Consider the following 26,827-nt stretch of genomic DNA (forward strand, 5'->3'; position numbering starts at 1 on the left):
ACACAAAACGCGCGTGCCAGGTCGACCGCGAGCGACCGTGACCTTCGCGGCGACCGGCGCGCAGCGGACATTCGCGGGGGCCGTTCCGTCACCACTCCCCGCGCATGCGGAACGGAACGCGCGCGTGCGTCGAACGGGACCTGGAGCCGCGCTTGCACTCGAAACAAGAGATGCACGCGTGCGCAAATACATATACATAAATTGCAGCAAGGAGCGCACCAGGCGCGGTGGGCGCGTCGCCACGGAGGACGAGCTATAGGAAAGAGCAACGGCAGCAGGGCGCGTGGTGTCATCATCATCAGGAAGGACAATGGAGCCGGCGGAACAATGGTATCGTCGTCGTTGGCGCGGTGTGGCCGCGAGGTCGGAAGGGAAAAAGGCCACGGGAAGGTCGCCCGCTGGCACGCCCGACCTCCACGCATCGGCGTGCCGGCTCGGGTCAATGACCGGCGAGCAGGAAAGAAGAAAACGACTGGGTCAGTGGTGCCAGGCCGCCGGGCAGCACACGCCGTGCCGCTCCTGCTGCCGGCAGGCTTGGCAGGAAAGCCGGTCGGTCAGCAGCGATGCGCGCGCACTTGTTGCGCCGCCCTGCCCGGGGCCGCGCTACCGCTGCTTCCTTCCTTCCTGATTCGACCGGAGGAGAGCGCGCCCTCCTGGATGCGCGCTTCGCCGCGCGGCGTCCGCGGCTATTCCACGGCATGGCTTCTAGTCAGTTTAATGTCACGGGGTATTATTTTGTTTGTTTTTTTGCGACAACTCGAAACTGTAGTCTATGAGCTATGGAACGTATTGAACGTGTCCGTCCGCTCGCGAGAAGTTCGAACGAGTGTCACTTTAAGAAACAACGCGATGCTGCGGCGAATTAGGCAGCGCTTATCACAGTTCAAGCCGAGCGCTCTTGCGATGATAACTCTACGCGTTCGCCCCCCCCCCCCCCCTCCTTTCTTCCATGGTATGTTTTCATGTTGGACGGACCATGATGCTGAGCACATCGTTTCTTCGAAATTTCAGTTTAGTCAGATAATTGTTCGCTTGAAGGACATGTATGGCCAAATGCAGTTTCAACCGTACTTATCCACCTTCTCTCGACCAGTTGTCTGTCGTTGCCACCCTTTCAGGTGGAAACGTGCTTGTACTTTTCCGGCGTTGTGAAGTTGTGTTCATCGTGTTTTCCAGGTCATTTTCAGATCATAGATATGTGATGTATTCTCTAGTGTCTGTGCAGTTATACAATGTGACACTCTTTACAATATACCGTGTGTCCCAGCTAACGGTTAGCCAAGATGCTCAACGATAATAAATATGAGGAAAGAAGAGAATGTCGACGACGGAGAAGACGACGAAGTTGCCACAGCCTCTCTGGATTCTCAGCTGCTGTTTATGTATCTCTTGTAAATACATCGTGTAAATAGTTTTATACCAGTGACAATATAGTGGAGGTGCGGGGTAGACGTCCTTCTTCGTGATGCGGTAGATGTGCCGATAGTCGACGCAGAATCTCCATGTGTCGTCCTACTTTTTGACCAGCACGACAGGTGACGCCCAGGGTATTGACTATGGCTCAATGATGTCTTTCGCGAGCTTTAATAGGAAGACGGTGCATGATACAATTATAAGACCTACCGTGTTCGGTCGTCATAGGTCTGATGATCGAACACCGTAGGTCTTAAAATAATATCTTACACCATGTCTTAAATCTTTTCTTTTTCGTTGAACAGCTCGGCTAATATTCGCTGAGACACCCTAAATTCTCCGCGACCGCCTTCTATACTGCAGTCAACCGTTCATAAGTTAGGAAGCGGGCTGAACGGGTTCATGCCCTGCTGAGCAGATTCCGCAGTTGAAAGGAAAAACGTTTCGGCATGGTGTGTGTTTGTGTGGGCAAAGATGAGTAATTATAAAAAAAAAGGAAAGAGCTTGTCGTTGCCTTTGAGAAAAATGAAGATCCTCGCCACCGCACCGGAGGATGGAGAGCCGGAGCAGCGGCTGTTCGCGCAATTAACTGTGGTTCGCAGTGAGTGAGCTAAGGAATTGAAAAGGCCACTGAGATCGGCTAGCTTTTTTTTTCCTTTCTTTCTCTATTTCTCTCTTTATAAAAAAATTGGCAGTGTTTAAAAAGATGTCGAGGCCGGTAGGCGACGCCGCTGCTACTACCTTTTCTCTGACATGATGATGCTGTGCAAAACGATGCACATGTTTGAAATATGTATTATAAGAAAAATAAATATGGGGACATCAATTCTAAAGTTCATACAAAACCTCGCTTGCAGCTTTCCTCAGTGCGTCTTCGCCAATGAAGTTTGCAATGTACACCCATGAGCAAAAGTATACGGACCAGGGGCTGTGCGATAAAGCCGATTCTTTCCTCTGCCTGTGAACGCAACTTGAAATTGAGGACTGCAGTCCAAACTTGGCATTGCGAACTTTTCAGTGTACCCATTAATTCCAGTTTATACCTGTTAATTACGAAGAAATTCTGTTTTTTCGGCGACCCCGTGGTCCGTATACTTTTGCTCACGGGTGTATACCTTCGATCATCGTATCGGGGCGGCTGTGACCACGCCACTCGGCAGTGGATTTAAAGGTGAAGGGATGCGGAGCTGGGTAGGCGGTGTAGTGTGGAGAAGCAGTGCTTACCGAGAGCGTTCCGTTGGTCACGAGAGGGTAGTGACCCAGTGCCTTCCGTTCTAATGGCCCACTACTGAGCCAGAGCTTCCTGTTCTTATGAAGGATTTCAAGGCTTCCATCGTCCGCAAACTTCTATGACCGATCAACGGGAACCTGAGCGTGCTGCCCCATCGCAGTGCGGGGGCATGGCAACAGCGGGGCCACTTGCACTGCAGGCAGGGTAGTGAGAGAGGAGGAGGTCTTCCCTGCAGGGCGCTGCAGAGGGGCCGCGCGCGAAGTGGAGTGGAATGCACGCGCGGCAGTGCTGCAAACCAGCCAGCCCGAAGAAGGCATCAGCTACGGCCCGGGGTGACTGAGCCAAAAGTTCGCTCGCTGGAGCCAGGTTCGACGTCCTCGCAGGCAGCGACCGACCGCAGCAGGCGCAAGCGGCCTGCCAAGGTCAGTCAGTCGGTCGGGTCGCCGGAAATCAGCGCCTACCGACTAGGGCCCCGACGTGCGTGTGTGCGCGCGCGCTCGCACGTGTGTACCTATACACATAAACGCAGTGGTCGTAGTGAATCGCTGCGAGACGCTTTCTTGTGTGTTTTTTTTTCTTTGCTGGCAACCCCCGTCGGAACCGCCCCCTCCTCTCCTCGTCGGGGGTTCCCCAAGTGCCCAAATTATATCGCGCGCGACGCAAATCGTCCGCGCGCATTTTGCTTCCTCGCTTGAACCCGTGTTTCCTGAGACGACCGTCCGCTTCCCACCCCAACAACCCGCCCCTTGGCCCCTTGTCTCGGAGGGCGGGCTTCCGTTGTTGCTCTGCATGCGGTCATCATCAGCGGCGCCGTGTTCGTCATCAGCGTGGTGTGTCGTGGCGCTTCCTTCTTCCCACTTCCTGGCTCGAACCTGCCTGCCCGACCTCGCCGCAACCGTCGACGCTGTATATATAATACTGCAGCCGCGCGGTGGTCAGTGCGCTGCCGCGCTCGATTCTTCCCAGTATTCTCGAGGGCGGAGTCGGGTGATCTCGTGCGTCTTCCCCCTCTCCGAACTGTCTTCTTGGTCGCAGTCTTTTCTGTCCTTTATTCGCGGAGAGCAAGAGAGAGAGAGATGAACTTTATACTGCACTTCACACTGAAGCGCCTACCCGCCTATCTCTCCCCCTATCCTACCCTCTCCTCCCCCACCCTACACACACACACACACACACACACACACACACACACACACACACACACACACACACACACACACACACACACACACACACACACACACACACACACACACACACACACACACACACACACACACACACACACACACACACACACACACACACACACACACACACACACACACACACACACACTTACGCAAGCTTATTTACTGCGACAGCAGTTATGAGTTTGAAACTGGGTTAGCTTGCCTGTGCTTCTCGGCATCGAGAGTGCGCGTTAGCTTCCGAAACACACTCCGATGAATTACCGGGGCATTCGAGTTAGAAGTTCATTTTCGTCGAGTGGCGTTAAATATCCCCGCGTAGCAGCGAACTAGCGGCATTAAATGCGAACGCCGTTCGCAGCAAATGACGTTAAATCTTTCCCTCGTGACACGGGTATTAAGACTCGCTCTGCCCGCTTTCTCTCCGCGCTTCGAGCAGCTTCGGTGACCCGGCGGGGCGAGCTTCCTCGCCTAACCGCCGTGCCCTTGGGAGAAGTGGATGTCGAGGGGAAAGGGTTCGCGTGCCGCTCTCCCGATAATACCGGCGGGTTGCACGGAAGCGAGGAAGAAAGCGGCGCGTGGAAAAGCGTCCCCGCTGACCGGCTGTGTGTGGGTCGCCTGTCGGGGGACGCTGAGCGGAAGGCGAAGCGAACAAGCAGAACAGGAATCGGTGGACAGGGATCGATGATCTATACGATCGAGGAGAATCGAACGGGAGGGAGGCCCGTCTTCTGAACCACGGAGAAGCTTCTCATCCCAAACTCCGAAAATGCAGAACCGACGATTTTGTTTACCCCTCTTACCTGCTCTGCCTCCAATTGCGCATGCGTCGATACCGCTCACGGGCTTCTAAATGGACCTGCTTTTTTTGCATTTCCGTATACTATATACAGGGTGTTCCAGCGAACATATTCGAACATTTTTAAATGTTGCCTGTGGCAGATAGCACGATTCTAGCTCATGAGCTGGTCTACTCGAAGAGGCGGACATTACTTGCACAAAAAATTGAAATCCATAATCTACTAATTAACAAACATTCACTAAGAAAGTTTTTAACTAATTCTTATCAAAACGTCGTTCTATGCATTGAAGCACAAAAGTAACTGGAACGCCAATGCATTTCTCCGCAAAGTTCGGGAATCTCGAAACTGGCGTCATCTTGAGAATTCGTTCCAAGTTCCGCCTTGCGAACTCCACGACTAGAATTTGTAAATTGCAACATGGGCCATAAGGTAATTGGTTAAAAACTTAATGAGTGACTTCTTGTTAATTAGTCGATTATGCATTTCAGTTTTTTTTGTGCAAGTAATGTTCCCCTATACGAGTACACTAGCTCATGAACTAGAATTGTACTATTTGCCACTGGCAACCTTTAAAAAAATTTTGAATATGTTCGCTGAAACACCTGGTATATATCGGCGTTGGTGTGATGCATGCTGCCATCAACGATTTAGCATTACCCTATACTACACTTTACGGAAACAGCTGGCCGTATTATAGTAAATGGCATTTCACTGTTTTGCGCATGCTGCATATTTCATTATACAGGAAAGATTTACCGCGTGACCAGGTACGCTTCCGTATAGAGTATATACAAGCGTATAATACGGCGCGGCTAAATCTTTTTGATGTGGCTTAAATGTCGGACCGCAGTACTCGCACTGCTTCTTTGAGACCGGTAACGGTGAGCTGGATTTGGCACTGAATGTTGCTCTTGAGGTCGCTTTGGTTCGAACGCGTACCGGATATTCTGCGCGCTCGACTCTCTGTAAAAGACAGTTTTAACAATGTCGTATTACCCTATACGGGAAAGTGCCTTATACCGTGTGATAAATCTTTTCCTCCGTGGTAAAACGAAACCGTTTCAAGACGTAGAAGGTTGCCGTATTACCGTATACGGCTGATACGAAATCGTGACGTGGCGAAAATCTCTCTGACTCACCCGGCTCGCAGTTGTTCTATAGAGTTCGTTTATTGTGTATCAGGCGCCGCATTTCTTCATAGAATTAAAGAAAAGATGCTACGCCATTCTTTTTCATCGCTTCGTGGCCTCGTTTTTCTCGCGCCTTTCTCAAAAAATCAAAATTTCGAAATGTCGGCCTGCTGCGAGACTCGATTAAGGCAGGCCTCTATCACGAACTCCCCAGCGTGGGCCGCTTTGGTGCAGTCCGCAACAAATCACGCTTGAATCTGATTTACACGTTGGCGCCTTTAAAAGTGAGCGCTGCGCGTGGTAAATAGGCCTGATGTACCATTTCAAATCGAAGCTCTGTTCGGTTTTGCAAAACGGTAATTTAGTAATACATTTGGGGCAGAAACTTGTTAACAAAGAAGGTCGAGAACAAGTTAAGGACCGCACAAAGAGCGATGGAACGAAAAGTCTTAGGCGTAACTTTAAGATACAGGAAGAGAGCTTGTGTGGATCAGAGAGCAAACAGGGATAGCCGATATTCTAGCTGACATTAAGAGAAAGAAATGGAGCTGGGCAGGCCATGTAATGCGTAGAATGGATAACCGGTGGACCATTAGAATTGCAGAATTGTTTCCACGAGAAGGGAAACGCAGTCGAGGACGGCAGAAAGCTAGGTGGGCTGATGAAGTTAGAAAATCTGCAGGCGCAAGTTGGAATCAGCTAGCGCAAGACAGGGGTAATTGGAGATCGCAGGTATAGAGGCCTTCGTCCTGCAGTAGACATAAATATAGGCTGACGATGATCAATTTACTAATACAGTTCAACTAGCTTTTTTTTTCTCTTTAGTCTTTAACCGACAGACGTATCCAATGCAGCGTATCTTAGCAGGTTTATATACCGGGAAGCCATCGTTTTGCTTTGACGATCATCCTCCGATGGTTTCTGCTCAATCTTCTTTCTTTTCCGCATGAACGCGCCGGAGCCGCGCAGCGCCACCGGAATTCATCGTCGTCGACCACGTACCGCCGTCGTTTCGAAGCGGCTTCGGTCGGCGATCGAGTGCGTTCGCCTCTCGGCGCGCAGCCTTGGTTCGTTCCGCGAGAGAAGCGGAGTTCCATTTTCGCGGGGCGCCCGGCATGCATGCATGGTGGTGCGGCGGGGACAGCTAAGCTGGCTGCAGTGTGCGCGCCCCCAGACGAGGGCCCCCCGTCGCCGAGAGCTCTGTGTCGGCCGCGAGACCCACTTCCAGTCGGCCCAAGTCGTCGGCCCCAGCGCCGCCGGGAGGAGACCTACTAAGGAATTGACGACGGAGGCCGCCGGTGCCTGCCTGCTGCGCCAACAACCGGATTTTCCGCCTTGTTACGCGCGCGCACGACTTGCGCCTCCTCCGCTCCATAGGCTCTCGCGACGTCCGTCCCAGCGACGCGACCAACATTAACGCATTGTCAACTTCGTAAGAAAAGAGTGCTTGCGCGACGCATGGGTGGCATTAGGTATGTCTACACTGTTAAGATGTTGTCACCGAGGCTTCCGTGTCGATACTGAGGTGTGATCAGTCCCGAAATACTAATTTCAAGTTCCCTTTAACAGTCGATTCGCATGCCGTATACACGTTCTTTCGAGCACATGTATTAAGACCTGACCATATCCAACATTGCTTCTGTTTCTATTCGTCGCCTCTTCTTTGTTAGAGCGTTGAAATTCGGTGTTGTTGGTAAGATCGTACTTTGGAATGTTTAAGCGCAGTGCATGGCGGACGGGTACACGCAAGTGGGACGCACGCGAGCGTCAATCAAGCGTATGGAGCGCTTGTTTGTGCATACACTTTGCTTGTCCCCGTTTGTCAGTTCGCATAAACACTATTTGTTTGATACCCGCCGCGTCGGGCTTTCGATGCCCCGTAGTGCCATGCTGCCGAGCATGGTCAAGGGTTTGATTCCCTCATCGGGCATACCGATACGGGCGAGGCGCGGAAACTCTGCAGACGTACGGTGCTTTGGGTGCACGTTGAAAAACTCCGAACCGTGGCTCCCTCTGCCCTTACTACAACGTCTCTCATAGCTCGTCTGCTGCTTTGGGACATTAAAGCCCATCAGCCATCATCATCGTAATCGTTGCATTTATGTCCATGCTGTACTTCTCGCTCTTTTGCCGAAGAAGTAATGATAATAATTTCAAAACCATGCTCGCCTCAGCTGTTGCTTCCCCCGGGCGGTCGCCTGCACCGAACATCGTCTGCGTTCTGAATAGTACAGAGTCGCTCGCCCGGGTGGGGCTTGTCCCGAGATCAAACAACTTACCATCCTGGATATATATGCCGTTGTTTGGCGGCGTTGTCACAATGCTCCAGCGTGTATCTGCAGCAACAGCAGCTATGCGAAAGGCAGCATCTGTGCCGATCGAGGCCAATCAACGTACACCCACCGCGGAAATATCTCCTCCGCCGGTCTGCCAATCCACGGCGTATATATAAAATGCAGAACTGGTTTCGAAGCAATCGTATATATACCGCGGTTGTGTAATATAGAGGGCTTTTGTTGCGGAACGGAACTCTTAACAAAACAATAATTACGGTCACTGACCAGGTCAAAAGGTTTCCGAAACTTCTAATACTTTAAACTCAGTCAGTGACCGTAATTATTGTTTTGTTAACATGCTACCTGACCAGACGAGGTTTCGTCGAATTCTTGACTATGGAACAGAACTCTCTGTCGGCACAGAACGAAATCTGGCATTCGTGAAAATAAAGATGTCCATACGCTATACACGGGGGCCATTGCGGGTGACGCTTGACGAAGAAAACGCTTACGCGCAAAGGTCACCTCCTGCGCGCCCCGTCACGTCGTCCGCAGCGAAAACGATGTCGTCGCGGCAGCACCGATCCAGCGGGCGCCGCGCGACCTTGTGCCGGTATCGCGTTTATATGTACACACAGCGGACCAACTGCGCTACGAAATATCACACTGCGTAAATTGGTTATGAGCGAGTAGTACATAACATACTGTCGAAGCAATCTTAATTGGCAGAGCTAATGATTGTCTAATTTTGTTGTTAGCAGGTTCTGAACGGCACCTAAGCGGACGACACGAGCATGCATCTGGTGGCTATAGCGGATATATGACGTCAATGCCGTGCACGTCGCCTCCGACATTTTTCAGCGCGCCGCGGGCAGCCATGGGTAGAACGGATGCCACAATTTTTCGCCAGACAGATAGCTACAGAATGTGTGAGTGAGGTCTGTCTATAATGCTATCGCATTAAAAGTAGGAACGCACGCGCGTGAGAGAAAGAATGAAGACTAACGACGCTTGATGGCGGTCCGGAAACAAAGTGAAGCGTGAAACGAGAGCGGGTACGCTTAAAAAAAAAAAAAAATGCTGGCGTCGTGCGAAGAGGCGCGAAGGTGAAGGTTCTAAAGCGGGGTAACTGAAGTACGTAGCCGTCGCGAAGACAAAATGGGTCTGGTGAAACGCGCACCGCGGCAAAAGCCCTGGAGTAAAAACAACCGCGCGCTCCCGCGCCCATCCACCCACTTACCCCCACCGGAAAGACGAGAGGAGAACCGAGTGGCTCCTTATTCCCCGAAAGCTCGCCCGGGCCCCGGGTTCAACAGCCGCCGCACTCAGAGCCGCGCGACTCGCGTTCTTTTTCCTCGTCTTCTTCCTGTATATAGATTAAATAATAAAAAAAAATACGTTAACGCGCATGTTCAGTTTATTATTGTTTCTTATGTTCGTTACTGTATACGTTCCCCTGCTGCGGGGCGGTGACTGGCGGCGTTTTATATACACTTTAAAAAATTGGAGGGAGGTGGGGAAGGTTCGGAGTGGTATGGCGTTGGAGAAGGGGGTCGGGTTGGAGTCGGGCAAGTGTTTGAGTGAGCCCGCTACGCGGTATTGAAGCCGCGCGGTTCCCCGCGTCGGTTCTTCGCTTATACGTATACTCGCTTTCGCTTTCGCGCTCTCTTTTTTTCTCTTGTGCGTTAATTGCGCGTTCGCGGAGCCGGCTTGAGTGGCGGGACGCGAAGCCGGGTTATCGACCGATTCCGGAAACCCTGGCACCGACCGTGTGAGGCGGTTTCATACCCTGAACACGTGACGTGTGTGTGGGTGGGTGCGCGTGTGGGCGCCGTACAAAACGGGATAGCTACATGCTTCGTGAAGGTGCCCAGGCTGCTAATTCTCATGTGTCAATGTATTATATATAGGGAGATGGCTTCACACGCAGCGTGTATCGGGTCGTGTACCCCAAAGGAACTCGTTCTGAATCCTATAGGACTATAACCGAACATTGGGATTTTCTTTTCCTGCGTGTTCTCCTGCGTGGTAAGTTCTGTCCCTTTCAGCGAAAATCAGCGAAAAAGCCCATAACAGCCGTTGCTTTAGAAGATAAAATGTTTGGGAGAACGAAACGTTTTAGCGTATACCGTTACAGCCCCTTTCGGGAACTATATAGGAACTATAGTGGCGTGAACGCTCCCGTGTGGGTGTTTTTAATTCTTTTTTTATTTCTGCCGCGGAAGTTCCTTGTTTGTGTATAGGCTATAGAGCGGACAGGGACCTTTGGCAAGAAACACAAGTTTTTTTTTCTTCCTTCATTTCTGCCTTTCGTTCTTCTTCTTCTTCTTCTTTTTCTCCTGCACCTTATACGTCTCTCAATCTTGAGCATTCTAGGGTCTATAAATTCCGACGTCGGCGTCACCGCGCGCGTGGCTATACGTCTCCCGAAAGCTTTTGGGACGGGCGCCGCATCAAATTTAAGTTCACAGCGGGTGGGCGAAAGGCCCTTTCTGTCAGAGCCTCGCTATAGCTAAATTTAGCCGAACACGTGGTGCTTGCTTTCTGAATCACGAACGAACTGCCACGGTGGGACGAAATCGAACCGTCGTGTGTATACGCTATACTATACTACACACTGCATAGCAGCGAACAGTCCAAACCAATCAGGCCCGCGATATTGAAGAGTCTGTGCCTCGCCTCGACCATGGGCTCTGATTTCCAACGGCTCGGTGCCGTGGCACTTGAAGCGTATTTGTGTTTTTCTTGGTGGCATCGGAAGGCTGTTACCAGGCTATTGCGCTTTAAGTATAGCTGTGCGTGTCTCTTTGATAAGAAGCAGGCGCGTGGGCCTAGGTGCACATGTAGTATACATTAAGGCTTCGACGGCATCGAGTGTCTGCGATGCTTTAAAGGTCGAGCGTTCGTTTCGCCCCCGCTGTCTGTTGTCGAAGGCACAGTTTGATCGCAAACCCGTGGAGGGGGTCTTTGTTTCTCTTCACGATTTCACTTTGCTCCGTCGAATCCGCCCAACTGGACGTGAAAGCCATGGTGCCGGGTTCGTAGATCAAAGCGAGTTCTTGGGGTATTTCTTAAAATTCTGTTTTTTGGTATTCTTGTATTCGTGTACACGTTTACTGGCCTCCGAACAAAGGATCGAGCTGTATCGGATCCCGTAGCCCGAAGCTATAGCGCATTATTGCGGCGAAGAACGGATATAGAATGGAAACGTAGCAGTTTCAATTCAAGCGCAGGACACTTGAGACCGCATACCCAAAAGATAGAACTCTTTTGAGACGCTTCGCTGAATGCATATATAGATGTACGATCAACCGTTTAGCTTGAGCTTTCTTTTATTTATTGCAGAAGGGTGCACCGGTACCGACCGTTGCCCCTTTCTTTCTCGTAACAGAATTCTTTAGTAGCTTTGAACGAACCCTCAGCGCATCCTTGCGTGGCGGTTATATTTGGAGCTTCGGACCGATGACCTCATCTCAGCAGCAGTAAAAGCTTCTCCTTCTCCGGTTTGCCCTGTGTGTAATGGCGATGGAGCCATGTGATACTTTCCGGGCATAAACGCCCTTTGCGCGCAGCGATGAAATGAAAGCGCGATGCGTAAACGCAGCTGTCTTTTACGTTACTCAGATGTGTTTTCCACGACCGTTATTCCTGTCGTGCGCGATATGAGAGTCGATTGCTGCGGCTGTTGCAGATTCTCGCAGAGTAGTTCACGTGCAGCTCTTCTACTAGAACAAGAGGTGCGCAGCGAGCGGTGGAATGGAAAATGGCGGGTGTAACTTTATATGATGGAAAGATAGCATATATGTATAGGGAATCACACGTGGTTAGGTTGCATTTTAGTTGACGTTAAGAGAAATTAGTGGAGCTGGTCGGGTGGTGCAATGCCCAGAACAGATGGTGCATTGGTGTAACAGAATGAATGTAATCGTCAAGGGAGAATGTCATCGTTAAGCCGGATCCCTTCGTGGGATCGGCTGCACGGAGTGACTGAGGTTAGGAAATCTGTTGGTTTAGGTTAGAGCTGGTTTAGGTTAGAGGGCGGGTTAGAGTGACACAAGCGGCCTTACAGGTTCAGTTAGAGATCTCTGGGAGGTGCCTAAGTCATGCAGTGATATCGACGACAGCGATGGTGGTGGTGGTGATGATGATGACTGATTGATTAATTTACATCAACTTTTCGCAAACCCCCCGCAGTTCTCACCGTATGAAGTGAGCCATTGCAGCTAACTGGACTTCCTCCTCCTGTCAGCTCGGCGAAGCTGTCTTCTCTCACACAAAGAGCGTGGTCAGAGCCCTGGCGCGTGCCGCAGGACTGGGATCAATCGCGCTGCCGCTGCGCGGTCATTGAACAGCGAGTTCCTGCGCGCCGCGCCGTAACGTGATAAGGACGCCGCCGGGCGAGGGGACGGCTGAGTGACACGCCCCGCCGGCCCTGGCTCTGTGTGCGCCGTGTTTCTGTACAAAAGCGTACAGTATAGTGGAAGCAAGGGGTGCTGGCTTCAGCTTAGTGTGTCTGCGTAGTCTCTCAAGCGTGCGAACACAACCGCTCACTCGATCGCTCACTCACGCACGCACCCCGTCGCCCGCATTTTCTCCCTCTCCCCTCTCTCTCACCCTCTGCGACGTGTTGCAACATACATGCATGCCAGTGCAGCGAGATTTCAAAGCAACTCCTGAATAAATCAACCAATCAGTCAACGCCTAACAGGTGGCATTAGCGTAACGATTGTCGTGAGAGGGTCGCCCTTGCAGATTACGGTATAACGATGGATGTGGCAGCAACGGCGCGTTTGAGACGTTCTCTAATCACGTTCACCAACTATGACACGACAATTTAGGCGCCAGCCTACTACGATTCTCGCTGACGTGCTACCGGCTTTTGAAAATCAGGACCCGTAGTCACAAAGAAAGCTCTTACGCTAGAATTGTTCGTAAGAGAACATTTCAGCCAATCCTGATTCGGGACATGTTATTAGCGAAGACAATCGTCCAACGTTAACAAAGAAAAGAAAGAAGAACACTTGCGAACTAAAGGTTTGCGAATTCAGCCCTGTATAGCTGATCACTGATTATCTGACGCTGGCAGGGCTTCGACTTCCGCAAGTGCTGCACCGTTTCCAAACAGGCGCCCGCTTCCGTCGCACGTCTCCTCCGCTACGGCTACGTGCCCGGCGGCGGCAGTGGGCGCTTGCAGCGACGTCCTGCCGGCTTGTTATTGTTGTCGCCACGCGCGGCTCGCACGCGACGCGACGACCCCGGGTGCAATGGCCCTGTGGTGGGAACCCCCCTCCCTCTGTCCCTTTCCTCTCTTATTATACCTCCGTGTCGAAAGTGGACGGCCAGCGGCTTATATGCTGGTCGCTCGAGAGAGATGTGACGCAGTCTGCCGGATGCCGTTCGTCCGCGGGTCGTTCGATGTTGCCGGCCGCGGGCTGCATTTTGCCATGACGGCAGGTGCCCCTTGGGAGGAAGCTGTGCGGGGCCACTTTGACTTTTGCTAATATATACTCCGATTCATCGAATGAATTCGGAGTTCAATTTTTAAAGTTTGTTTTCAGTCGTGACAGAAAGCACGATTGTCATGGCGCCGGAGCTGGGGAGGTATTCTGTCAGAGTCGATCTAGTGGACGTGTCCATTTCGTCTGCTGTTGAAGTTCCGATTGGCTGGGCTGGGGTGCGCTTCAGCAGGAGTCACGTGCCACAGCCAATCAGCACTTAAGCAGCAGATGAAATGGACGTGTCCAGATGGACAGATGAAATACCTCCCCTGAAGGCGGAGTAGCGCACGCCTGACTGGGCTCCTAACACTACGAGCAGAGCGAGGAACAGCAGAATAAGATAAAAATGGCGAGAGATTAATGACTGATATATTGTTCTATATAGCTGGAAGTACAGCCAGCAAGTCTCCGACAATGACAGTAAGCAGAAACACACAGTAAAGAAAAAAAAAGAGAGAGAAGTGGTTGCCTAATCTTACTTTAGAGTAGAAAAAGAAAATGCCGATATACAACCAGCCGCTAAAGTTTGTACGAAGCGCAAGCGCTCCGGAAAATCTAAATTCGTTCGAAACCGTGGTACGCGTGTCGCAACTGTATAGCCTATAGGGCGCATCGTGCACTTCTGTATAGTACGCGACCACTATACTGCGCCTTTTTCGAATCGAGACTTTGTATACGTAAAGCTCCAGATGAAATTTATTATTTTATTGTATTTCTTTATTATCTTTTAAAAATTTCTCTCCCGCATTACGAAAACATTTACCGCGGGAAGCAGGCGTACACACGGCGTGTGGAAGACGACACCCCCGGCGAGATTTTCAAACTCCGTCTCTGCTCTTGAGCTTCTCACTGCCCCCCCCCCCCCCCCCCCTCCCTCTTCCTTGAGACCCCACCAACCTTCCCGCTCTTTCTTTCCTCGGACTTGACGCGTCGAGGTATCTCTGTTACTTGCTTCTCGCCTTAGCCGGCACGTGGGGTTATCGGCACTCCAAGAAGTAGGGAGCAGGAAAGAAGGACTTGAGGTCTATGGCAGCGCGGGTGCGCGCCTCGGCTTGTGTGCGCGGGGTTTGGTTGGTGAGGACGGGAAAGGGGCAGTGACGCTGAGGTCAAGAGCTCTCCAGATCGCGTCCAATCTGGAGGTTATTCTCCCCTCAACGGTCGCGCGGACCGCGGTCTGCTTTCCTTGGCAAGACTGCTTCGCAAAGGAGATTCGCCGGCGGCGATGCCGTCTGAGCTCCGCGGTTCGGAGGCGGCGGAGGGCAGCAAACACTCCCGCCTCATCAACTCCGTGTAATGCAGGGAAATGTCGCGTATACAGATGGCGTCAACCAGAATAGGGAACCAGAAGAAAATCTGCTTCGTTGTCCTCTTCTCACGTCGCCGTCAGCACCGAATGGAAGTTTTACGGTAGAATTATGAACAGTGATAAGTGCAGCGCGTTGGTCGTCGGATTTTCCGCCACCGTGGTGACGGAAAAAGAGCGCGAAGAGGATCTTTAATACTGAAGTAATGCACGTTGTTGGGCTAGTCGGTTCATTGATTCTGCAAAAATGTTATAAACTGCGCGAAGAAGACGGGACGTGAACAGAAACATAGACGCACACACAGAGCGCGTTGTGAGTGCGTCTATGTTTCTGTTCACGTCCATGTCTTCTTCGCGCAGTTTAAACATTGTTGCAGGATCTTCAAACAACACTTGTTACGGACGCAGCGCTTGTTATGGGCGTAACTGCGCTCTTTACGTTCATTCCTAATTCCCTAAGCCGACGTTCTTCTTTGCTATGTTTATACGTCACCCATGGAAAGATTAGTATAGCGATCTCTCCTCGCTTTCCCCGAAACACGCAGCCGGCTCTGCTTACTAATTGGCTGACATGAGCCATGTATCCTCCGCTACACTGCGCTGAATTTGGTGAGAGTATAAGGCCGATGACGTCGCCTTCTGACTTTATACCTAAAGGAGTCATTAGCCGTATTTCTGCGTTAGCGTCTTCTTTCCGAGCGGAGCGATCCGCTGGGATCGAAGCTTTCACTATCGGAATCAAGAAGAGAGGCCCGGCGAATATATGTTGCGTCATCCCGCGGTGTTATATCGACTCGTTCGAACATGTGGGTGTGTCGACCGGGTGATCGCTTCTTGCATGTAGCCGCGTTTATAGCGGACACGTGGCGTTCGGCGACCCCACGCCCTCGGACGCTGAGAAAGAGAGAGAGAGAAGCTTTGTTGTTAACGCGGAGATGTATAAGAAAACCTGAAAACAAAGAACGTCGAGTCAAAAGAGGAGTGTACAGTATACAAAGGCGCACCGCCGATGAAGCGAAGATCCCGCCGCATTACGACGTCGTTTCTTCGTTGATTTTCTTCGCGCGTCGTTACGTTCTTATTCTCGTTATACTTTACGATTCGTTTCACTTTGGTTTCACTGCATGACACGTGGATGGTGTTTAGAGGGAGAGATGGTGCTGCAGGAGCAATAACGGCGGGGTGGCAGTATATGGATCAGTTTAATGCTACCGATGTGGTTTTTTGGTTGTGTTTGTGTACCTATACGTGGGTGCTGCTTACGGAGCAGGAATCGGTCGCTAAACTCGCGCCATAACTTTGGAGGAAAATGCCGCGTTACAACCGGTGACGAAAGCCGATAAGCTTCGAAGTCGATAATCCGTAAACACTGGACCCGTGACGTCAAGAAGATAGGGCGGAGCCAGTATATATTTACCACTGCATGAAGTCTGGAGTACTTGGACGAGTTTCGCAGAAGCTTTCTTTCTCTTTTCTTTCTTGTTTCTATTATAGTGTCGCGGTTAACTACTGTGATCGATTACCTTGGCAAAATCCGTCTGTTTTGGCTTTTCGTTGGGTGCATGATCGCGTCAGGCAAGGTAAAGACTGAAGCGTGCCTTCGAAGTCGCGGCATGCAATGTCAAGAAATGTGGATACCCTCTCGCATTAACATGACTGCCTTGTTCTGCAAGGAAATGTATTATTTATGCAGCAAACTCCCCCCCCCCCCCCAACTTCCCTCTCCGTCTTCTTCGTTGTTGAAACACGTGTCTCTGTGAAGAAGCGTGAGAGTGCACTTCCGGTACCATTTCACAAGTACCATATTTCTCAGATCTGCTTTTACTTCGCGTGCGCGTGGTTAACTAACGTTTTCCAGTTTTCTACCGTGCATGTGGGGAGGCGGAATAAGAGAAAAGACAAGAGTTACGTAAGTGCAATGACGATGTCCAGCAGTCTCGTAAGTCCTTCAGGTATTGTAGAAGAGTTCGTGTTGCTTTCTGGGCCAGCCGATGAGTCCAGTGTGAGGCTCTCAGGACCTTTGCTTTCCAGTCTGCTCAAGGCAGTTTGTAACCACCTTGACCGGCTGATATTCGTGCCAAGCCCACCACATTGCCAAGAGTGGACACTGCAATTATATGCTTCGTCCACTTGCATCGCGCTTACATTACTCATAGCGAGCCGTCCGGATGACGACTGCGCGGTTGATAAAATGTTGGCATGACAACGTCCTCGGAGTTATAACTCGGCTGCACGCAATTAATATCGCAAAGTACGGGGAAAAAAAGTCGGCATTCGCGTGTAGAATCTGTCTCTTTCGACAGTCACGGTGCCTTCAGAACGACAAGTCACCCAGGGCGATGGATGACGGGGCCACACGCACGAATGTCGCGACGCGCACTGCGGCCCGTTTTCGGCAACACCCGTTTCGCAATTTGGATGCGCGCAAAGTGGCGTCGGGGCTTGGAGGAAAACAGCGTATAGCCAATACTGTCGCAATGAGGAAGGGTTCTTTTTTTTTTTTTCCCCGCATACGTTGCTCTCACTGCGGTGGCTGCGTGTGGAATGTTCGAACGTCACATACATTTCCATCCCCCTCGCCCTCTTTCTCTTGAGCAAGACTTGCGTCACCTGCGCGCGAGGGAACTGACCCATACGCGTGTGGAGCCTCGCTCGTGATTTGCCTGGGCTTCTGGAACAGTATGAATTTCGTGTGTGCGTGTATAATAGTGTCTCTATAGCAAATGTGAGCATGAATTTGTATTACTTAATGCGGGTGCAACTGGGGACGCTTCTTCTGGTTAGCTTGATTATTTGTCTCGTTTAGATTTAGCTTTTACTTTTCTTTTTTCTTCTCTTTATAGACGTAGTAAATTTGTGTGCTACATTGGAAAAGGAGTAGCCCCAATTTCCTAACTGTATCTTGGGGTACAGTTATAATGTAGGCTGCCTTTCCGTCCGTCTAGTTATTAAATAACGAACAACAATTGCGATTGTTTGTTGTTGTTGTTGAAGTTGTTTCTTCCTCTCCAGTAGTCGCATACGTCACCTTGGATGATCGCACGTACTTCAAATTGACCGCGTTGGTTAATTGACCTATACATAAATTCTAAGCGTGGCGATTTTCTTTCAACCATCACGACAAAGACATCGAATTTCACGGTAGCGCGGCGCGCCGATATGCGTTTCACACAGAAGCTCAAGAAACCGCCGGCTGAGTCGTACGGCGTCCAAGCGTGAGAATTTCATCACAAGATTTAGTTTCATAACAACTCCTCCGGGTGATCGACGCTCATCTCCGCACCGACGTTTCCTCCATACGCAGCAGTTACGACGAAAGAAAGAAATAAAGACGGAAAGAAAGACTGCGGACAAAGTGTAGGTCAAGACAAAATCTAAAATCTCCGGGGTACAGCCACCGAACTTTCTTGGGGCCTGAACGAAGTGTCGTCTGGAAAGCAGACGAGCACGGTGCAGACGACGAATGGTGTTGCTGGTCACAGGACAGGCGTGTGTCTTGTGTTGCCGTTATTTTCTGCTCTGCTTTTACCATTGAAGATCAACCAACTCGCCCAGTTTTGCACTCTACTGATCTTGTCCCCTCCTCACTCCGAATCCTTTGGGGAACGCGACAGACTCGCTTGCCGACTGACACGATCGGGTACGCAAGCTCGGCCAACGCCTGCTCGCCTTGATTTGCGTCCCCGAGGCGCAGCGCCATTGACTCTCTTCGAGATCATATCATATAATTTGTCTACTGGGCCCGTCTCGGTGCGCGTCTATGTGGCTTCGAGAAAGATTACAGCGTCCGCAAAATGAGCTTTACGGGCTTGGAAGAACGAAAGAAAGAACAAGTCATCGTGGTCGGTTCAACCAATCAACCAACCAACCAAGCAAGTAGCCAACCCAGCGACGACAAATAACGGCAGGACGGCGGAAACTCGCCTCAGAACGAACGAATGAGGAAGAAAAAGTAGAGAGAGACAGAGAGAGAGAGAGAGAGACGGAGGAAAAGAAAAAGAAGCGCGGGGGCTGAAGGAAGGGAGGGGATAGAGTCGGCAGCCGGGGAAGAAGGAAAAAAAGTGAAGTAAAAGCGGCAACGATGACGTAAAGAAAGGAAGAAAGAATGAAACAGCGGCGAACGAAAACGGATGCGATCTCCCGGCGCCGGGGCCCGCCACTGCCGCCGGAGCTGAGCAGGGTCGACGACCCCGGCGAAAGGGTGGCGGCTATGGTGGTGGAGGCGAGAGAAGGAGGAAGAGGAGGAGGAGGTTGGGTGAGGAGAAACCTGGCGTCTGTCGACGGCGATAAAAAGGAAGAAGGAGAGCGAAACAAAAAGGAACAAACACGCCCTCACCCACTTCTCTCTCACACACTCTATCGTTGCTCCCCTTTGCTCTTTCTCTAACTCTCCTCCTAACCCATTCCCTCGGTTTTGATCTTTTACGTTTTTTACCCCACTTTCTTTCACAAGTCCGTCTGTCTATCTCCAACCGCAATGGCCGCAGAGTCACTGGCTTCCCGCTTTTCTATTTCGTCTTCTTTAATCTTCTTTACGTATTTGTCTCCATTTTGACCACTTATCTAATCATTTGTTTTCTGCTAATCTTTGCAAACTGCCGGGGACGAACACTTATCGCACTCGGACGAGCACTCATTATACCTTTTCCTGCAGTGTCTCTTTTTAGCTGGGGCGGTCGCTTTGTACTGTTCGCTCTTGTTCTTAGGTTGTTTGTCTCGCTTTGATTTACATTACCAGACGTAGCCATTCCCGGGCGATAACATCTTAGGGACTCGCTTCGGTTCTGGGTTGGTGACTCTTAGTAAAATAACAGCTTGGTAGTACTTAGAATCTCAATCACCGCGTTCGGTCCGCGGCGGTCATTGCGCGGTCTCGAAGCCATGTTTCGCGCGGCGCATACTTTGCTTGCCAAGGCGCTTATCGACTGAAATGCGTCGCGTTAGTCCAAGCCCTTCGTTCCTGCGGGCAGGCGGGAATGCTGAGAAGCCTATTGAAGGCGCTGGAAAGTTTATGGAACGAAGCAGGGCACGAAGTCATCGCGTGTAAGTTTTGCCGGACCATCGAATTTTGCCATTTTACTGACATATCCGGTGCCTCTGTGTATTGTCATATCAATCAATCAATCAATTCACTCGGCCACTACCAGCCAGCCAGTATGTTCAACTACAGGAGGGGCCCCAGAAAAAACAAAAGAAAAAAAAAGCTACAGTAATTCTAAAGTCTAAAGTTACCTCAAGTCTTCATACTAGCGCTAGGAGGTAACATTGTGGTAAAACGAAAGCACAGTCTTCAGCAGCTGCACTGCTACTTCAGTAAACAAACTTACAATAGCGATAGCCGCGATTGATGGCAGCGGAAGCTGGGTGAAGTACCTTTACCAGCTTTCTCTCATGGAAGATAAAAGACAGGAAGTAAAGAGAACGGCGCTGCACACGGATGACGAATGCCCCGAAAGCGTGGGGGAAGAGGAGACACGCGCGAGACACTAACGAGTACACTGACGTAACGAAGAGGAGGATGTAGGGAAGGTTAGGTACGGTGTGACGCGACATACTCGGTTGCACTGTGGTAACAGCAGCAGCAGCAGCAGCAGCAGCAGCAGCAAGAAGAGTCGGCGTAGATGAGTGTCGCTCGCGAAGCAGTGGCGCGAGCAGATGGGAACCGGAGGTCTCTCGTAATTGTTGGGCACAGGTGCGTCAGCTTGTCTACCTGCTTGGCTGCCTTGTTGCTACTGCAGCATTGCCCCCTCAATTGAACGGGGTGGGGGGCAAAGAAAAGAAATGTGCAGAGTCAGCCAAGCGAGCGCTTTGCCCCCTTCCACGCTGTTCTCCGGCGTCTACTTCCGTCGGCGACGGCTGAGCGACGGCAGGTGCAGCGGTGCTGCCCCCTCGCGAGCCGACGCCGAGAACGAACCGTCGGGTTCGCCGATGATGTCGAAGTGGAGCTGCCGTTTTCGCGCGCACTCTCCGGGTCAAATGGAACGCGAACGGGATAAGAAACATTTAGATATAGCATTTTCCCAAGAGTAATGGGAGAACGGAACGTACTCCCCGACGATTATGTGGCAAAATGATATTCTATATATATATATATATATATATATATATATATATATATATATATATATATATATATATATGCAGTTTAACGTCCCGAAATTGCACACAGGGCTACGAGGGGGGCTGAAACGAATGTCTCCGGACTAACTCTAACCACCTGGGATTCTTAAATGTGCACATAAACACTTAAGTAGACGAGCGTTTCACCGCGCCTAGGAGTTGAACCCGCGACCTCGTTCTGCAGCTGCAGAACGCCGTAGCCGCTGAGTCACCGTGGCGGGATAACAGATGAAGTATTCACTGAAATGTGTGTTACCACTTACGAGTTTTAATTATGCGATGCATAAAGTGTTGCTACACTGCATAACCTTAGAGCGGGTATATATATATTTTTTTTCATATCAAATTTTTATGCGCATGCGGTTACAACGCATGTTACAAGTACAATGTGTGTTACAAGTATGTCTAACACACTAGGCCATAAAACGTTTTACTAGTGATAGATACAGAATGTTTTGTTTTGTCAATATGTCAATTGTGTCAGCAAAAAAGGGCTCTTCATTTTTGTAATTTTTACTGTTGCATCTGTATCATTTGTATGTCAAGTGAAAATCAGTTATTATGATGTAGCAGGCGACACAAGTTTGCAGTATCTTCGATATCGTCTAAATGAACCAATATCCTAGACACCAAGGACCTTGCCCGTTTGTAAGGCAGCGCCTTTCACAAATCATCCTCGCTATATCGCCTAGCACGCGAGCGCTATAAGTCTAAGTGCTTCATTTGTTTATTTTTTCCTAAGCGATCCCTGTAGCTAGGTGACAAGCGTATTTTTCGAGCTGAGTTTAGCAGGGAAGCGTGCCGGCTCAGAGCTGCAAGCTCCTTGGCGAGGGCTTTCCCGCTTCGCACTCGCGTATTGCGACGGAGCCGACATTCGAACCAGCGCACTTTCGAGCAATATAATTGTTACTGTTTCTTTTTAGTAATATCACTTGTACATTTCGCCGCATTGAAACAGTGGGACGTCTAAGTGGCGCACGTAAACAAAGAAAGCTTTAATTATTTCTTTTCTGACTATTGTGTAGACAACATGTGGTGTGCATTTTTACGCACCACGTATAATACCGCGGTCCATCAAAATATCTATGCCCCTTACCTCTGATTACCTTTTTTAGAAATATCAACCTTGCTTCGGTGTTGATAAATTTTACTCCTTATCTCTTGCTTTTCCGCGTGTCATAGGACCGCGTCGTAATTCTAATGCAAACAATAGTTGTTTCTTCTCGTCCTACGGAAAACGCCATTGATTGATAGCCTTCTCAAAACAATGGAGCCGGCAGTTTATTGGCCTCTCTAGCTTATCACCTTGAGAAAGCAGCCGAGTCAGGTAGTGCGGTACTGCCAGGCTTGTTTTGCTCGGAGGGGGGGTCAGTGATGTTTCGGAAGCGAGATATATGCTGCGTGCGACGTGAAATGCTTACTCTTCCGTAAAGCACTTTCGTTCTCCCGTTATCGGAACGAGAGTATATGTAGCAAGTTCTCGCGTTTGCTGACTGCTGCAAGCTTTCGAGAAAGAAACAGCCGCGCGCCTTATACGAGCGTGCAGCCACTTGGAACAGCAACGAAGGTAAATATCGAAAGGAAATGCGGATGCTACTTTGTTATATGCAGTTTATTTCCGTGAGTCATGGAACCACGCAAGTTTATTTCAGTGCGATCGCAGTTGATATGCTACTTGACTATAGCTTCTATATAATATGTGATGCATGTTTATTGCATTACTCGCTCTTACGCCTCGGCAAAGGGCACACCATTGACTGACAAAAATTTAAGGTTGATCTTACTGCTCGTCGAGCATTCAAGGTGTTCTAGCTTGTTTATCGCTACGGCGTCTGTGCTCGCGTGTGTTTGTGTGGGAATCCTTAATGCGAGGTTCTCTGTTTGCCTACTTGACAGCAAACGAAAGAAAAAAAAAAAAGCGAACAATCGAGTGAACCTTGCACGGGTTGAATGAGCAGACGCACTTGAGCTATAGGGCATTGGTGGCACCGCGCCATGCGATGTAAAGCGAAACGAACGGCACACTAAATGAGACGCGGCGATTAGCAGCGCCGCTGTGGGCATACACGTCGCCGCGGCCTTTATCTCCCTCGTGCCCGTTGCGATGTGAGCGCCGGCCAGATAAGACCGGAAGAGCGTTCTTCTTTTCGACCCAAAAGCGACCCGGGTCGACGTTCTCCGCTGCGGACTTGAAGAGCCGGCACTCGAGCGATGCGACGTCAACGAGGGGTTTCTGCTTTTTTGGAGAGCTGTGGAAGCGGTGCTGGTGTTGTTTCAGACAGGGTTCAAGCCGCATGGACCGGCTTCCGGTTTCCTCACGGCACGTACAAAGAAAACGTGGCACGTACGAGGAAAAGTGGCGGAAAACAAATTGAGGAGCGACTGTGGAGCCCGTGGCTCGGTGTGCTTATGGTGTGATACAACGCGCCTGGAAGCGACGCACATGCATCCAACTTTAGTCGCGCGCTTTCCGACTTCGTAAGCGCACCATCGAAACACTGTCTTGTGCGATTGTATTGCGTGGCCTACGAGAATGCGCTGCGCTGTTGTCAGCGCAATAAGCTATGCGACGCCAATCTCGGAGGGCGCGGTTTTATATAGAATACAGCGGTTGCCACCGCTTGTCGCCAGAAACGAGGAGCACAAACTGAAATTAATCGCAAATGGAGAGTTCTTCCACTGCTTAAAAATTTCGGCATCAGAGTTCTGCCATCGCGCGAGCAGACCCGAAACGCCCTCGAGTGTTCGCACACTGAGGAAGAAATGTGCTAAAGTGGGTGCTGGAAGTGATCGTGAAGACGCCAGTGACGTCAGTAGGGTGTGGGCACTGACGTTGCTTTTGCCTGAGGCTCTTTTCAAGCATCAATTCTGTTTCTTGCTGTATCGCGATAAAATGGAGTGGCATCCCACGGTGGTCCAAACAGACACCAAAATTCCCGTTCTGCCATGCTTGTGGGTATATCGAATGTAGGCGGCTTTCTGTTCCACCCAACTAGAAATAAGATCCTGGGTACACTGTGGTCGTTGCATACGGAAACGAGTCTCAATCCGTTATTCATGGGATACGTCTGCCGCCGTCGTGGCTTGCGAGTTGCGGCGTTCTCCTTGGTAAGCTTCCTCAGCGAAGATAAAGCATGGTGACAGTGCCACTCCGGAAGAAAGAAAGACGGCCCTATTGGGTTTTCGTTTTCTTCTGTTTATTAGTAGCAAAACACAAAAATTTCAGCTGTCACTCTCCTGGACACTGATCGCGTGCGTCTCGCCTCCTTTGATTCAAGATGAGCTAACACATTTTGTGACACGTCGTACCATTACTCAGCCAACGCGTTCCTCCCTGCTAAAGCTTTTGGCGTTTTCTATTACCCCGGGGAAACAAACGGAATTGCGAGAATGCACGCGAGAAGATTACAAACAGACGGCATAGTATATAAGTATATATAGGTAACGGCGGTTCGCTACTGATGCTGCTTATACTCGCGCAGTTGTTGCGCTTCTCCGTCCATCCAGGCGCGCCCGGCAACACAGTCGGGCGAGGCTTGTGTCTTTCTTTTTTTTTTCCCGCCACGTCCTCTCTTATCCGGGCGAGCGGGATTCTGTGTCAGTGTGGGCTCGCATGCAAAGTAGTCGCCACTGCGGAGAGAGGTGCGCGCTGGAGGGGAGCGAGGAGAGCAAGACGAGAGAAAGGAGGTTGCAGGGAAGGGAGTCACGCGAGGCTGGACCGCGTGGGAGAAGGGGGGAGAGAACAAAACAAGAAATGAAAGCGAGGGAAAAAAAATAAGAAAAACGGGGAGACAGGGGGAAGTGCCGGGAAGAACAACTGACAGGGGAACAGTAGTTGGAAGGAGGAAGAACGGGGGAAACGAATGGCGGGAGAACAACAGAAAAGAAAGAAAGCAAGGAAGGAACACAACAGAAGCGAGAAGGAAGCGAGCGGGCAGGGCTGCAGGCGCGCGAGCGGCGCTTACGGGAGTCGGTTTGGCCCAGTCATTTGCCCATAAAATGGGGCTACGCTTCTTCCCCCTCACAAGTCGCGCGCGTACTCCTCCGCCCTTCCTCCACTCGGGTGTCACCCTCTGCTTCCTCCTCCCCCTTTATCACCCAGCAGGCCGGAGTGTGTCGTCGTGCGTCTGTGCTGCGCAACATTGCCACCACTCCGGCTGCTTCGTTGGGGGGGGGGGGGGGGGGGGGGGATGCTGGCGCGGAGAGGAAGGAAGCGTAGCGGCGTGCCCTCCCTCTGCCATGCTTCCTCCTCCGGCGCCGGGTTCAACGACCCGACCCGGCTGTGCTCTAACGTCTCTCGACGCCACCGCCCGGCGGCAGCCGCCGCGCTAACGGGAAGGAAGGAAGCCGCGCGGGCGAGGGAAGCACGCAACCAGCAGCAGCAGCGCGCGGATGCTCCTTTCTTTCTTTTCTAACTTCTTCGTGGTCGCGCGAACAGGCTATGGCGGCGCTGCTTCACCTCGCGTCGAACGAACGAACGCGCTCCGTGGCACGCGCGCGAGTTGATCGTGCGCGGTTGTTGCTGTGCGCCGTCTCTCCCTCGTCCGCTCCTCGGCCACGCCAGCGCCGCCAAAAGCGGTAGTCCCGTATATAGTAGTAGGCAGTGCCTCTGCCACGTTGAGCTCTCGTACCTGGCACCTGCCTTGGTCAGCGGTCGGACTGCGCGCTTTTCTTTCGAGCGGGGAGGGGCGAACACGCTTGACCAGCGGAGGAAAGAGAGGCGATGGGGTGGGGGGGATCGAGGAAGTGTAACCCGAGTGCACACTGTTCGCGGTCGCACCGAAAGGTTCTTGCGAGCGCGTCCGAGGTCTTCCGTTAGGTTGCACTGCACAGCTGCGGTGCTCTGATTGAGTAGCCGACGAGCGTGGTACGTAGCGCTGGTGGAGTTTCGGTACCGTCTTGAACCGTTCTTTGGTTTAGCTTTTAGCTTCAGTTTCACGGTGGTTTGTACGGTACGTGTGTTATTACCGCGGAGGTAAAAAACTTCCAGGTGGGAGTTGGGCAGAGGAAGGGGGAACCACCGATAAGATATTAACAACGAAATGTTCAATGCGACATGCAGCATTACGAAAGAATTATGATTGCTGGTTGTTTAGTTTCGTGCTCATCATAAACGTAGTGGCACAACTACAAGGAAGTTCGAGCATATGCTTCACATACATGGAAGAGTACGCAGATTTGAAGCCTGAGGACAGACATGAGAAATACGACGGCAATATGAAAAAAAAAAATCATTTTCTAGAACACCTAAACCTTCTTATTTTTTTCCCTCGTTATAACTGGTGTAAAACTTACGTCGTCTTCGTTTCTGACAATGAGTGCTTTTGTTGGTCATATAGTTTTGACACTCTCAACGTCGTAGTTGCCTATAACTAGGATGTCCAAGACAGCTGTTTGTTTATCTCACGATAGTGCGGCAGCAGAACATTAACATTTACTGGTCGGCAACCTGAGTCGCTGTCAAAGAAACGAAGCCTCTATCCGCCAGTGTGGTCGGATGCAGGGAGACATAAACAATATTAGCAAGCTTAACTGGGGTGACGCCACTTATCCCCATGGTCATCGCTACTGTCTGTCGGTGAAACAGCGCACTGAAATGATAACCATGGCAACGCGTCAGCGACCATTCCTCTAAATTAAGTACGGTACGCGCAGTGTCACGTTCAGACATTTATAGCCGAAACAGATGCGGTTGCGTAACCGAGAGCTAATTCTGTGGCGAGACTAAACATAAACCCGGGGAATGAGACAGCGAGAAAGCCGGAAAAACGCAATGACTCACAAGCGCGCACGTGCTTGTGTCTTGTGTATACGGCCGTATTTCACTGTGGCGCGCCGTCTTTTGTCTCCCGGGTCGGACGCA

General features: G+C 50.9%; 1 protein-coding gene and 1 long non-coding RNA gene across 2 annotated transcripts in view; one reads left to right on the top strand and one right to left on the bottom strand.

The window, feature by feature from the left end:
- Nucleotides 1-26,827, bottom strand: part of LOC125944147 (uncharacterized) — a 204,689-nt gene that overhangs the window by 137,064 nt on the left and 40,798 nt on the right. Inside the window, exon 3 of the long non-coding RNA XR_007466161.1 lies at nucleotides 9,284-9,409. This is a non-coding gene — a long non-coding RNA (uncharacterized LOC125944147). The remainder of the gene's footprint in view (nucleotides 1-9,283; nucleotides 9,410-26,827) is intronic.
- Nucleotides 1-26,827, top strand: part of LOC119446630 (uncharacterized) — a 181,217-nt gene that overhangs the window by 45,809 nt on the left and 108,581 nt on the right. The gene's annotated exons all lie outside the window — the stretch shown is intronic.

The sequence above is a fragment of the Dermacentor silvarum genome, chromosome 3, assembly GCF_013339745.2.
Source record: "Dermacentor silvarum isolate Dsil-2018 chromosome 3, BIME_Dsil_1.4, whole genome shotgun sequence".
NCBI lineage: Eukaryota > Metazoa > Arthropoda > Arachnida > Ixodida > Ixodidae > Dermacentor > Dermacentor silvarum.